We start from the raw sequence: 13,562 nt of genomic DNA, 5'->3' as shown, positions 1-13,562 counted from the left end.
CAATTGCTTGTGTTGATTATTACAGGTTAGTGTGTAATAATCAGGGGCTGGAATGTAAGTGCTGAAAATGTTTGTCTTTTATTTTGAATTGTGATTTGTATTTCCGGATGTTCGGTCACATGGGTGGCGCAGGTGGATATTTATCTAATTGTGTTTGTTGTCTAAAGGTGAGAGAGGGGGTGAGTAGTGGGAGCGCTCACTTTCTGTCGACCGTCGTAAGCCGTATGCTGTATTGTTCTTGTATATGTTATACTGTGTTGTTAATAAAAAGGTGAATACAAATGAACGGGAACGCGTCACAGAGGAATTCCTTCTACTTAGCCCCTCAGCGGCTATAGGGTGTCGCTATTACAATATAGAAAACATTTTTTTTAATAAACCCAACATTTTAGCTTGTACGTTCTGCTCTATACTGCACATCAGGGTGCTACCTGAGTCCCTGCTATATACATCACATCACGGTGCTACCCACGTATCTCTCATCTGTTAGCTTCATGCTGTGCTCTGTGACTCTCGTTATTACATATTTGGCCATTACAGACAGACTCGGTTTCATTGTCACTTTCATGCACTCTTTGCACTGACAATCACTTTGCCACATATAAAATTGCACAGGATGGTCGCACTGCAAATAAGTTCAATTTATTGATTAGTTTCCCTTATTTAATTTGTGATTTATATACCTTATTTATAGGCTTCTTATACTGTATGTTTACGTTTTGTTCTTAGCATTGCATTATCTATCTATCTATCTATCTATCTATCTATCTATCTATCGGTCTGTCTGTCTGTCTATCTGTCTGTCTGTCTGTCTGTCTATCTATCTATCTATCTATCTATCTATCTATCTATCTGTCTGTCTGTCTGTCTGTCTGTCTGTCTGTCTATCTGTCTGTCTGTCTATCTATCTATCTATCTATCTATCTATCTATCTATCTATCGGTCTGTCTGTCTGTCTGTCTATCTATCTATCTATCTATCTATCTATCTATCGGTCTGTCTGTCTGTCTGTCTGTCTACACAGCATTTCCCGAACTCTAAATACTTTTATTCATATTTAGCATTTTCATATTTCACAAGTCACATTTTCAACAGAAGGTTGCATAATTGGGATTTTCTGGAGAACACAGGAAGCAGAAAACACGTTCTATCATGCCGCTGATGAACTCAATCTAAACGTACAACCCTGTTACTCAAATTATAGACAGAAAGTTACAAAATTAATTACATAATATATAATAAAAATATATATATAATATGTATACGCTGCATATGCTCCCTATTTAAGAGCGAAATGCAGCATTGCCGGCAACGACAGCCTATGAGATAATGCTCCATGAAATGAGAAAAGCATTATTTTTAACAGTTTAATTCAGGTTTGCTTGGATTCGGTCGATTTTGAACTTGAACTAGAAAGAATTATGAGTTAATTGGTGTGGTAGAGATAATCCAGAACACTCCATGCAATGTTCATTTGCAGCTGTCAGGATTAAAACAAAGTGTGAATTCTCTCTCGTTTCCCAAAAAAAAAAAAAAAAAACATGTTTACGTTGTTGAAAAAAAATATTTGTCCCAAATATTACTTCATCTAATCAGAACCAGCCATTCAGTGGGTGTTTAGCGATCTGGCTCGAGGGTCCAGCTGTGGTTTTTTAGTGGTTCTGGGAAGTAAAGCAGGCACAAGCGCAGAGTCGATTATAAATTAACCAAATCCAGGCTCTTGTTTGTGAAATCTCGACTGCGTATCTTTAAAAACATCTCCAGCCCTTAATAAGTTATTGCAGGTGTAGCCACAAGCTTCAGCACCGTTCCCGAGGCTCAGCCTGCGTCTGCTTGGGTTTGTTTACGTTTAGCTCTCGATACACGCCATTAACCGAGAAGCCACGTCATTAGGCGTGCGTTTCACACAGTGACCCGGTTTTCCTTGACGTTCTCACAGAAATGTGGTGGGTTGTTGTGTAGCAGAGCAACCCTTCATCTGTGAGACTCTTTGCTTTGGAGACTGAGCGGTAAGTGATGACTCAGTGATGCGCCGTAATGTTTTTCTCCCCCTCGCGCACGCACGTGCCTTTTTACGGAAAATACTCAGACAGGATCGTATGATACACGCTCATCCGCACTGAGACGTGCTGATAAGGACCTGAGACGGAGAGATAAATCCACACAATGGACAATTGAGTTAGGGACAAGCGTCCATGGAAGTTGGAATTCCAGGAGAATAATGTGTACAGTAAGAATTCCAACGCAAGGAGGAGTTGTACAGTGACTTACGAAGCACTTTGTAAAATGCATGGCTGTTGATGTGATGCTTTTTGTTAGGAGACATTAAAGGACGGAACCTCATGTGTTGGAACTTTGCAGAGGTGGAAAAAGTGCACAAAGTGTTTAGTTAAGTAAAAGTAGAGGCACCCTAGGTACAATATTGCCATATCATTTCTGTGATAAGTGGAATAAAACGCTCCAGAGCGTGCACTCACTCGCTTTATCCTGTATTCAGGGTCACAGGGGGCCTTGAGCCTATCCCAGGAGACTTAGGGCATGGCGCAGGGTACACCCTGGACAGGGTGCCAATCCATCACAGGGCACACACACATACACTCGCTCATTCACACACTATGGGAAATGTGGGAACGCCAACTAATCTGCAAGTCTTTGGACGGTGGGAGGAAACCAGAGTACCAGGAGGAAACCCACCAAGTACAGGGAGAACATGCAAACTCCATGCACACAGAGACGGGAATCGAACCGGAACCCTGGAGGTGCACGGCGACAGTGCTAACCACTGCATCTGCCATGAGGTGTTCCTTCCTTGTTGCGCTGATGATAAAACGACACATTAACAGCAATCTGAATAAAATCGTATATAACAATTAATAATTCATTTCAATATAGACTTGGTCTGGAGAAAAAAGTGGCTTTAATACATCCCAGTCATGAACCCACCGTCTGTTTCAACAACTCGCAATACCCATAATTCATCACAGCCTTTAAACATTTCTAACATGAACTCTAAGTTCCTTCAATACTATTGATTGCTCTCACTTACTTCTCATCAGTTCAGAAGTGTATACAGAGACTCTTCATGTTAGTTGAGTGTGAAATTTTTTATATATATATTTACACCTAGTCTTGCTGGTAGTTATGCTTATTGCCCTTTACTTTGATTTGAGTTTTTACATTGACCTTGACCTCTGATATCGTGTTTGACCCCATGCCTATGCCTGACTTTGATTTTGTCCAGTTTTGTCTGAACATTTCTTTATTATACTGACAATCATTAGTTTAATTTTCTGTAGAACTGTATATTGAGCCAGGGGATGTTTTTTTTTTATTTTCTCTTTGATGTTTGTAAATTTGTAAACACTTTAACCATGAAATAACATCACAACCTTTTGGAAGAGGTATATATACAGTATATATATATATATATATATATATATATATATATATATATATATATATATATATATATATTTTATTTTTTTTCTTAGTGCATTAAAGGGTTAATGTACTTGAAGTTTTATGTACCTGTATGTTTTAATCACAAATTTTAACAACTGCCCCTAGACTTCCATTACAATTACTTTATAGACCATCTGTTTGTTTGTTTTTTAACTCAGAAATGGAATGGAAACCTGGTGATTTCTGCCAAGTAAGAGATGGATGGACAAAAAAAAAAGAAAAAAAAGATGAAAAAGATTTTATAGTAATGGTGACTCTAGGAACATCTGCACATTTATGTGATTATCTTGATCCTGGGAAATTAATAGATAGCATGAAGTGAACTGATAAACCAGCATGTGCTTGAAGTTAACTCAATCTGTCTCTGTTGATCATTCAAAAAGACCCATTAGTCATTTCTGCTGTGAGTCAGGGCTGCCACCTAGTGGCTGGTTTTCCTGAGAAGTGCAAAGATCAACATAGAGAAACCAAATATACTGGGTGTCCCAAGCTGAAAAAACCCCCAACCCTTTTCAATTTCTGTACCACCTGTCACTCATGCCTTTTGAAATTATCCTCACTTACCTCTCTTTAAATCACCAGTGACCATACAGTATGTGTGAGGCAGGAACATGTCCCTGAAAGAATGCCAGGTCTTCACAAGACACACAACACAAACTAATTTAGCATAGCCAGTGCACCTACTACCATGTGTTTGGAGATCAAAGGATAAAAAGAAAAAACTTGACATACGGTGTGACCCAGGCTTAGAATAATACCAGGTTAATATCCTTGTCTTTGGGAGGAAACCAGAGTACACGGAGAGAACCCACCAAGCATGAGGAGAACATGCAAACTTCATGGACACAGACCCTTGGGAGGAATCCAACCCAGATCTTGGAGGTGCAAGGCGTCAGTGCTAACCACTAGATTGAAATATTTACAAATAATTTGTAAAACAAACAAACAAACAAAATCCTTTTGTTAATGCTTGTGGATTGTTTTTTGCCTTCACTTGTCCTCTTGGACAGGAGAGCACATCAATGCTGATGATCACCTTCAACCTGTGTTAAAAAGTCTTAAATCTTGATGGGTGTGGTCTCTTCTTAGATAGCCCCGCCCCCAGGCCATGAGGGCTAAGATCGAAATGCTATGACCTTAAAAGCCACTAAATCTCATAAACAACATTTTTTTGTTTGTTTTGATTGAATTGTTTTGCTTTGGTTGAGTCTTGATGTAGCCATAGTTGTGAAATAAAATGATAAATAAAGTCTTGAATTCATAGAGCTGATTCATAAATCCAAGAAGGAGGCTTAATAGCCTGCGAGTTTGGCTGCAGGGTCGGATATGACTCTGCCTTCTGGCCAACTGTTGTGATAAATAGGTGAAAAATGCGCTGAACGTTTGAAAGCCTGTGTGCTGGACCGAACATCAAAGGACTGTAAAGGCGACAGAGTGTTTCAGTGCCAGGCTTGAGCTTTGATTACAAAAAGAAAAAACGACACACGACACAGGGCCAGGAATCGGTTATGCTCCGACGTGACGTAAATCAACTCACTGGCTTCTTTACATCCGCTTATGTTCCTCTCACAAGCTGACATTTTCAGTGTGGCTAACAGGACATAAATCACATAATCGTTTCTTCGGAAAATAAAAGACTAGAATCCTGACACGAATTGACGTCAGTGTGACAGAAACCATGCAAGTTTCAGTTCCTCTTAAAAGTTTTTAATGTATCAAATTTCACACCAGTGGATGGATGGAGAACCGTGTAATTGCTTCTTATTATAATGCCAGAGACAGGTGGTGTGTGTGTGTGTGTGTGTGTGTGTGTGTGTCTGGCCTGGAGTAAAGCCATGCATCAAATAAATACTATGTGTTTTAGTCATGCTGTAGCATTGAGCTCATTTCAGTGAAGTTGTGGAAATATGTTGAATATAATCACAGCGTCATTTGTACAGTTAAAGACGTATTCGGCTTGTTTTTAACCTTAAAGAATTACATTTGATAGCTGTGTTTTTAAACCATCACCCTCTCACTCATTCTCCATACCCTCTACAGGAATGCAGGAGGCCTGGGCCCGTATTCACAAAGCTTCTTAAGCTTAAAAGTTGCTCCCAATGATGAAATTCTAAGAAAATTCTAAGAATTATGACATTTTCTTAAAATTTCCCCTAAATTTAGGACTAAATCTTATTAAAAATAAAAATGATTTTAGCCCTAAAAACAGCTCCTAAGGTAAAAATGGTTAAAAGTAGAGAGGACGACTTTTAAGAGGCTTAAGAGTTTCTATAGTAGAGGACCAAATGGTGGAAAGAAGAAATATTCTCCAAACACTGAATATAAAGCTAAAAGTAAACACACCTCCTTACTAAGATAAAGGTTTTAGTACTTTCCCTCTTCACAGTTGCTCTAAGAAGTTTCCTAACTCACTTTTAGTCTAGGACTCCCAGCTAGGACCTTTTAAGCTGAGAACCTTAGGAGCTCTCTGAGAGAATTCTAAGAAGCTTTGGGAATACGGGCCCAGGAGTCTGTCCCACACCAGGAACAGGGTGACAGTCCATCGCAGAGCACAAGTACACACCATGGGCAATTAAAAAACCCAAATTAGACTCAAGCACAGGGAGAACATGCAAACTCCACACACAGACCTGAGACAGGAATTGAACCCTCAACCTCGGAGGTGCAAGGCCACAGGGTTAACCACTACACCACTGTGCTGCTGTTTATTCAGGAATAGTGTCTATGAATAAAACATTTATTTAGTTAAAACAATTTGTGTGACAAGTCACCCACAATGTGTTAAAATTACTATATACAGTATACAGAATGGCTACTGAGCCATTTTGCTTGAAACCATCATGCGATCTCTATACATGATGATGTATTGGGTAGCACTGTTGACTTGCACCTCTGGGGTCCGGGTTCGATTCCTTCCTCGGGGTCTGAGTGTGGGGGGGGTCAGAAACGTGCAGATTAGACTAATTGGCGTTCCCAAATTTCCCATAGTGTGTGTGCCTTGGAATGGGATGGCACCCTGTCCAGGGTGTACCCTGCCTCGTTCCCTAAGTCTCCTGGGATAGACTTCTGGCCCCCCTGACCCTGAATACAGGATAAAGCGGTATAGACAGTGAGTCCCTCTAATCTGGAACTTCTAAATAAAATATAGAACCATGTTTTCTATGAAATTACTAAATTTATTTATATAAGCAGGGAAAAATAATACTTAACTATAGTAATTTAGGACTAATAGATTTATCATGTATATAAACAAAGCCGTACTCTGATGCTGTAAATTTTAGGTACCTTGATGCCAGAATGGAGAAGAAGCGGTGATCATATTCATATCTTACTATTAATTAATTCAAACCACCTTCTAACATCAAGTGAGCTATTCCGCACATGAAACAAAAGTCTTTTAGAACAAAAGAGAACACGCACGATTCTGATTGGTTCATCCTGTTCCTCATAAAAACTGTCTGGCGGTCGATAAAATGTACAGTGGTGTGAAAAACTATTTGCCCCTTCCTGATTTCTTATTCTTTTGCATTTTTGCCACACTTAAATGTTTCTGCTCATCAAAAACCGTTAACTATTAGTCAAAGATAACATAATTGAACACAAAATGCATTTTTTAAATGAAGGTTTATGTTATTAAAGGGAGAAAAAAAACTCCAAATCTACATGGCCCTGTGTGAAAAAGTGATTGCCCCCCTTGTTAAAAAATAACTTAACTGTGGTTTATCACACCTGAGTTCAATTTCTGTAGTCACCCCCAGGCCTGATTACTGCCACACCTGTTTCAATCAAGAAATCACTTAAATAGGAGCTACCTGACACAGAGAAGTAGACCAAAAGCACCTCAAAAGCTAGACATCATGCCAAGATCCAAAGAAATTCAGGAACAAATGAGAACGAGTCTGGTACAGGTTATAAAGCCATTGCTAAAGCTTTGGGACTTCAGCGAACCACAGTGAGAGCCATTATCCACAAATGGCAAAAACATGGAACAGTGGTGAACCTTCCCAGGAGTGGCCGGCCGACCAAAATTACCCCAAGAGCGCAGAGACAACTCATCCGAGAGGCCACAAAAGACCCCAGGAAAACATCTAAATAACTGCAGGCCTCACTTGCCTCAATTAAGGTCAGTGTTCACGACTCCACCATAAGAAAGAGACTGGGCAAAAACGGCCTGCATGGCAGATTTCCAAGGCGCAAACCACTTTTAAGCAAAAATAACATTAAGGCTCGTCTCAATTTTGCTAAAAAACATCTCAATGATTGCCAAGACTTTTGGGAAAATACCTTGTGGACCGACGAGACAAAAGTTGAACTTTTTGGATGGTGCGTGTCCCGTTACATCTGGCGTGAAAGTAACACAGCATTTCAGAAAAAGAACATCATACCAACAGTAAAATATGGTGGTGGTAGTGTGATGGTCTGGGGTTGTTTTGCTGCTTCAGGACCTGGAAGGCTTGCTGTGATAGATGGAACCATGAATTCTACTGTCTACCAAAAAATCCTGAAGGAGAATGTCCGGCCATCTGTTCGTCAACTCAAGCTGAAGCGATCTTGGGTGCTGCAGCAGGACAATGACCCAAAACTCACCAGCAAATCCACCTCTGAATGGCTGAAGAAAAACAAAATAAAGACTTTGGAGTGGCCTAGTCAAAGCCCTGACCTGAATCCTATTGAGATGTTGTGGCATGACCTTAAAAAGGCAGTTCATGCTAGAAAACCCTCAAATAAAGCTGAATTACAACAATTCTGCAAAGATGAGTGGGCCAAAATTCCTCCAGGGCGCTGTAAAAGACTCGTTGTAAGTTATCGCAAACGCTTGATTGCGGTTATTGCTGCTAAGGGTGGCCCAACCAGTTATTAGGTTCAGGGGGCAATTACTTTTTCACACAGAGCCATGTAGGTTTGAATTTGTTTTCTCCCTTAATAATAAAAACCATCATTTAAAAACTGCATTTTGTGTTTACTTTTGTTATCTTTGACTAATAGTTAAATGTGTTTGATGATCAGAAACATTTTGTGTGACAAACATGCAAAAGAATAAGAAATCAGGAAGGGAGCAAATAGTTTTTCACACCACTGTAGGTAAGAAAAGCGTTTGTTTGACATTGAGGTGGTTGAAGTGGTGGAACTTTTGCAATGATGCCTGTGTCGAACTAATATGAATGTCATTATAATGCAGTTAAGGTTACCTGCCACATCATCATCCGGGTTGCATGTGTGTTAGGTTTACCATCGAACAAATAAATAATCCTTTAGAACTGTCAAAAAATATTCCACAAGGTTTTAAACCTGAACATCTTGATGGCTGAGCTAGACAAGCATCTTTTTGCTAGTCTGTTCGAAACCGTGATAAAATGCCTGTGTTCCCCCGAAGAATAAAACCCTTGTGCTGGATTCTGAATGCAGTAATACGCTACTAGATTTCTTCATTGTTTCATCATGCCATGGAGATCATTTGTGCAACTAATTGTAAAGGGAAGCGAGGTAGCCATAAAGCTGGTTTAATCAGGAGGAGATATTGCTCTTTTGAATGCAGCAAACCATGACTTCTTCTTCTTCGTCTTCTTCTTTCTCTATCAGCCATGTGGCAGCGGTGCAGCACATGTAAGCGTGTAGATCCTGATGAGCAGCTCACCACCAGTCTGTGAAAGAAAATGTGTAATTCCTTGATTTTTTAAACCTGGAATGATTGTTGGTGGCAGGTGGGCTGGTGTGAGTATTTCTCCAAAAGCTGGTCTGAGATTTTTACATAGAAATGTGTAATAATAAAGAAATACCAGTGCTCCTTCTGACGGAAATTATGGTCGTTACTTCTGCTCAGGGAGAAAGTCAGTAGCAGCATGCAGTGCATACATACATACTGGACGTATACTGTACACAGGCTGGTTAAAAAAAAGTTGCTTTCATTTAAGATTTAATTTGATCACTTTTAGCTTCACTTAATGCTATTATGTGGCAGTCAGTGGATGTGTGGAAATGGTTCCTCATACTCCCAGAACCACTCTTTCACCACCTGAGTCCTGGAATATGTCCGTACCATCAGGGAAGAAAAACTCCATAGCTGTGATAACCTGGTGATTCAGTACATTCAGGTCATCAGCTGACTTTACTTTTTTGCCACATGACGTTGCTGAGTCTAGACCTGAGCGACTGAAGCAACCCCAGATCATAACACTGTCTCCAGAGGTTTGTACAGTGGACACTATGCATGATTCAGGGTTCCTGAATGTTCCTGCCCTTCCTGCCCTGACAGGGCTTTCAGGGCTGAAATTCCCACAAACAGTTTTGCACCTGAGTCTCCAATGATGAAAGTGGACTTCATATTAACTTTGTAGGTCTGTATGAGGATGGGTTACCTTCCTGTTGAGTTTGTTTCATTTCTTCCTATTGTCATTTTAGCAATTTTTCCTTGCCACTGTCACCCTTGGCTTGCTCATCAGGACACAGTGGCAGTTAGCACTGTTGCCTTGCAGCTCCAGGTCCTGGGTTTGATTCTTGGCCAGGCTCGATTCCCGTCTCTGTGTGTATGGAGTTTGCATGTTCTCCCCGTGCTTGGTGGGTTTCCTCTGGGTACTCTGTTTTCCTCCTACAGTCCAAAGATATGCAGGTTAGGCATTCCCAATTGGGAATTGGCATTTCCAAATTGCCCATAGTGTGTGAGTGAGTGTCTGTGTGTTTGTGCCCTGCAATGGATGGGTATACCATGCCTGGGATAGGCTTCAGGCCCCAGGATGAAGCGTTATAGACATTTACATTTACATTTACATTTAGGCATTTGGCAGACGATCTTATCCAGAGCGACTTACAAAAAGTGCTTTAAAGTCTACATCATTGGATACATACTTACACTGGGTTAACTAGGTTAATAACTAAGTGCCATTAGTCCAATACAACTGGGAAGAGTTTTTTTTTTTTTTTTGGGGGGGGGGGGGGGGGTTAGTTCAAGTACTGGAGAAACAGATGAGTCTTGAGACGTCGTTTAAAGATAGTCAAAGTCTCAGCTGTACGGACATCTAGAGGAAGTTCATTCCACCACCTAGGTGCCAGAACAGAAAAGAGCCTGGATGAATGCCGCCCTCGATCCCTGAGAGATGGTGGAATGAGGCGAGCAGTGCTGGAGGATCGGAGGGAACGTGGTGCAGTGCGTGGTGTGATTAGAGCAGAGAGGTAAGTGGGTGCTGGGCCATTTTTAGCTTTGTAGGCAAGCATCAGCGTTTTGAATTTAATGCGGGCAGCTTTAGGTTAAAAACTACGTGCTGCTGCATTCTGGATCAGTTGCAGAGGACGGATCGTGGACAGAGGCAGGCCTGCCAGGAGTGAGTTGCAGTAGTCCAGTCTTGAAATAACAAGGGACTGAACAAGCACCTGAGTAGCCTGTGAAGAAAGAAATGGGCGAATTCTTCTGATATTGTAAAGAAGAAATCTACAAGAGCGAGTAAGGTTAGCGATGTGTGGGGAAAATGACAAATGATTGTCCGCGGTTACCCCAAGATTGCGGGCAGTGGTTGAAGGAGTGATTTGGTTGTTGTCCAGGGATATCACAAGGTCTTGACATGGGGATGAGTCACAAGGGATAAACAACAGTTTTGTTTTACTGAGATTGAGCTTCAGCTGATGAACAGCCATCCAGGATGAGATGTTTGCCTGACATGCTGAGATCCGGGTGGAAACCTGAGTGTCAGAGGGAGGAAAGGAGAGAGTAAGTTGGGTGTCATCTGCATAACAATGGTATGACAATCCATGCGATTATATGACCTTACCAAGAGACCGGGTCTAGAGGGAGAACAGAAGAGGACCAAGTACTGAGCCCTGCGGGACACCAGTAGAGAGTCTACGTGGGGCAGACGATGAGTGTGTGAGTGAGAATTTATATATGAAAATATTGAATGATTTTGTACATAATTATGCAGATATGATAAACATATATAACAAAATTGGTACAGCATATAATATGGTTCCTAAGACTTTTGCACAGTATTATATATATATATATATATATATATATATATATATATATATATATATATATATATACAGTGTATATGTGTATATAACAAATAAAAAGTTGGCAGATAAAAGCAGGAAAGAGAGAATGCAGAACTTGTATATAAGATTAAAACCATAAATCATGTGATTGCATTCAGAATTTTATTTATTGAATTTATAGAATTATTTTTTTTTCAAAGAAGTGACAATGTCTTTATGAAATAAGATAAATCCCTTAAACCCAACCCACTCTCTCTTTATTGGAATATGGAGGAATATATGAGCTGTGGCTTATGAAGCTTAAAAAGCTTCAACTTGAACTGATTAAAACGCTGTACAAATCCAAGCTGGATGCCAAGTCTCGCCCTGCGCCCATGCCACACACTCTGTCTGCCCTACAAACCCACTTCTTAAAGCCAAATCTGTTTATATAATATGGTCATGGACAAACTAAACACTTTCTGCTGCTCTTTTTATGCAACGTTGGAACACAGTCGGAGATGCCGTCATAAGAAAATTCAGGTCTACTACTACTACTACTACTATAATCATGTGCATAGGTCAAGTAGGTTCTAATCCTGATTCTGGTTGAACAGATGGAGGTCATTACTGCTATTATTATACAGTCTAATATTAGTTGTAAGAATTCCTAGGATTCCTGTGATGCTACTTAGTCCAGCAGGTGTACCAATCTGTCACTGAATCTGATTTTTCTTTCCAGCCAGTATGTGATGTATAGAGTGAAGGTTCATATCCACAATGGATTGTTTATTGTTCATGCAGCCTTTTTTGCAACCCTTTGCACTGATGTCATCTCCACAGCACACACACACACAGCATTAGCTGATAAAACACCCACACAGAAGTGATGTGCACACATTAAACACCACAGCCTCTTCGGGAAACAGAGATGACTTTGGCCCTTCTTATAAGCAGTGTCAGCACTTACAGTCCAATCTACTCTGCCAAGCACAAATTATATGTAGATTTCTTATAACTTTACATTCTTTCTATTAATTGTGACAGGAAATAGGTGGGAGTGGACCTCCTGAAATTCACCATGAAGTTGTAGAAACAATGGTATGCCAGTCTATTATCCATGAAATGACGGATTTAAACACCTTTCCTCAGTGCTTCATCATGCAGTCTGGGCAGCTGATGGATTCGGACACCTCCGTCAACTGTATGATAAAGCACTGATGGAATTAAATCAGTCCCCTTGTCCTCAGTTGAGGGCAATCTTAATGCTTCATCATACCAAGACATCTTGGACAATGCTATGCTCCCAACTATATGGCAACAGTTTGGGGAAGACCCTTTTCTAATCCAACATGACTGTGCTCCAGTGCACAAAGCAAATACTATAAAGACAGGGTTTGAGGGGTTCCATGGTGTGGAAGAACTTGACAGGCCCCCACAGACTCCTGACCTCAACTCGACCGAGCACCTTTTGGATAAACTGGAAATGAGATTGAGAGCCAGGCCTTCTCGTGACCTCATAAATGCTCTACAGAACGAATGAGCACGAATTCCCACAGAAACACTCCAAAATATTGTGGACAGTCTTCCAAGAACAGTGGAAGCTGTTATAGCTGCAAAAAGGGGACAAACTGCATATTGCAGTATATGTATTTGGATTCAATGTCATAACATGTAGGTTTGGCTAAATACTTTTGTCCAGATAGACAGACAGACAGATATATACCATACATGCATACAGTACATACATACATACATACATACACTAAACAAAAATATAAATGCAACACTTTTATTTTTGCTTTCATTTTTCATGAGCAGATATGTAACATTTTCTACATACACAAAAGACCCATTACTCTCAAATATTGTTCACAGGTAAATCTGTGTTAGTGAGCACTTCTCCTCTGCCGAGATAAAACATCTCACATTACAGGTGTGGCATATCAAGGTGCTGATACCTAACATGCAAACTCTGATACAGGAGCTGTGCTATAGATAGATAGTAAGATAGATAGACATACAGACAGACAGACAGACATACAGATAGATAGATAGATAGATAGATAGATAGATAGATAGATAGATGTTTAGATAGATATATAGATAGATAGATAGTTTACTTTGTGTGAAAT

The sequence above is a fragment of the Clarias gariepinus genome, chromosome 16 (genome assembly GCF_024256425.1).
Source record: "Clarias gariepinus isolate MV-2021 ecotype Netherlands chromosome 16, CGAR_prim_01v2, whole genome shotgun sequence".
NCBI classification, from domain to species: Eukaryota; Metazoa; Chordata; class Actinopteri; order Siluriformes; family Clariidae; genus Clarias; species Clarias gariepinus.
The sequence above is the reverse complement of the archived record's forward strand: the minus strand, read 5'-3'. Positions refer to the sequence as shown.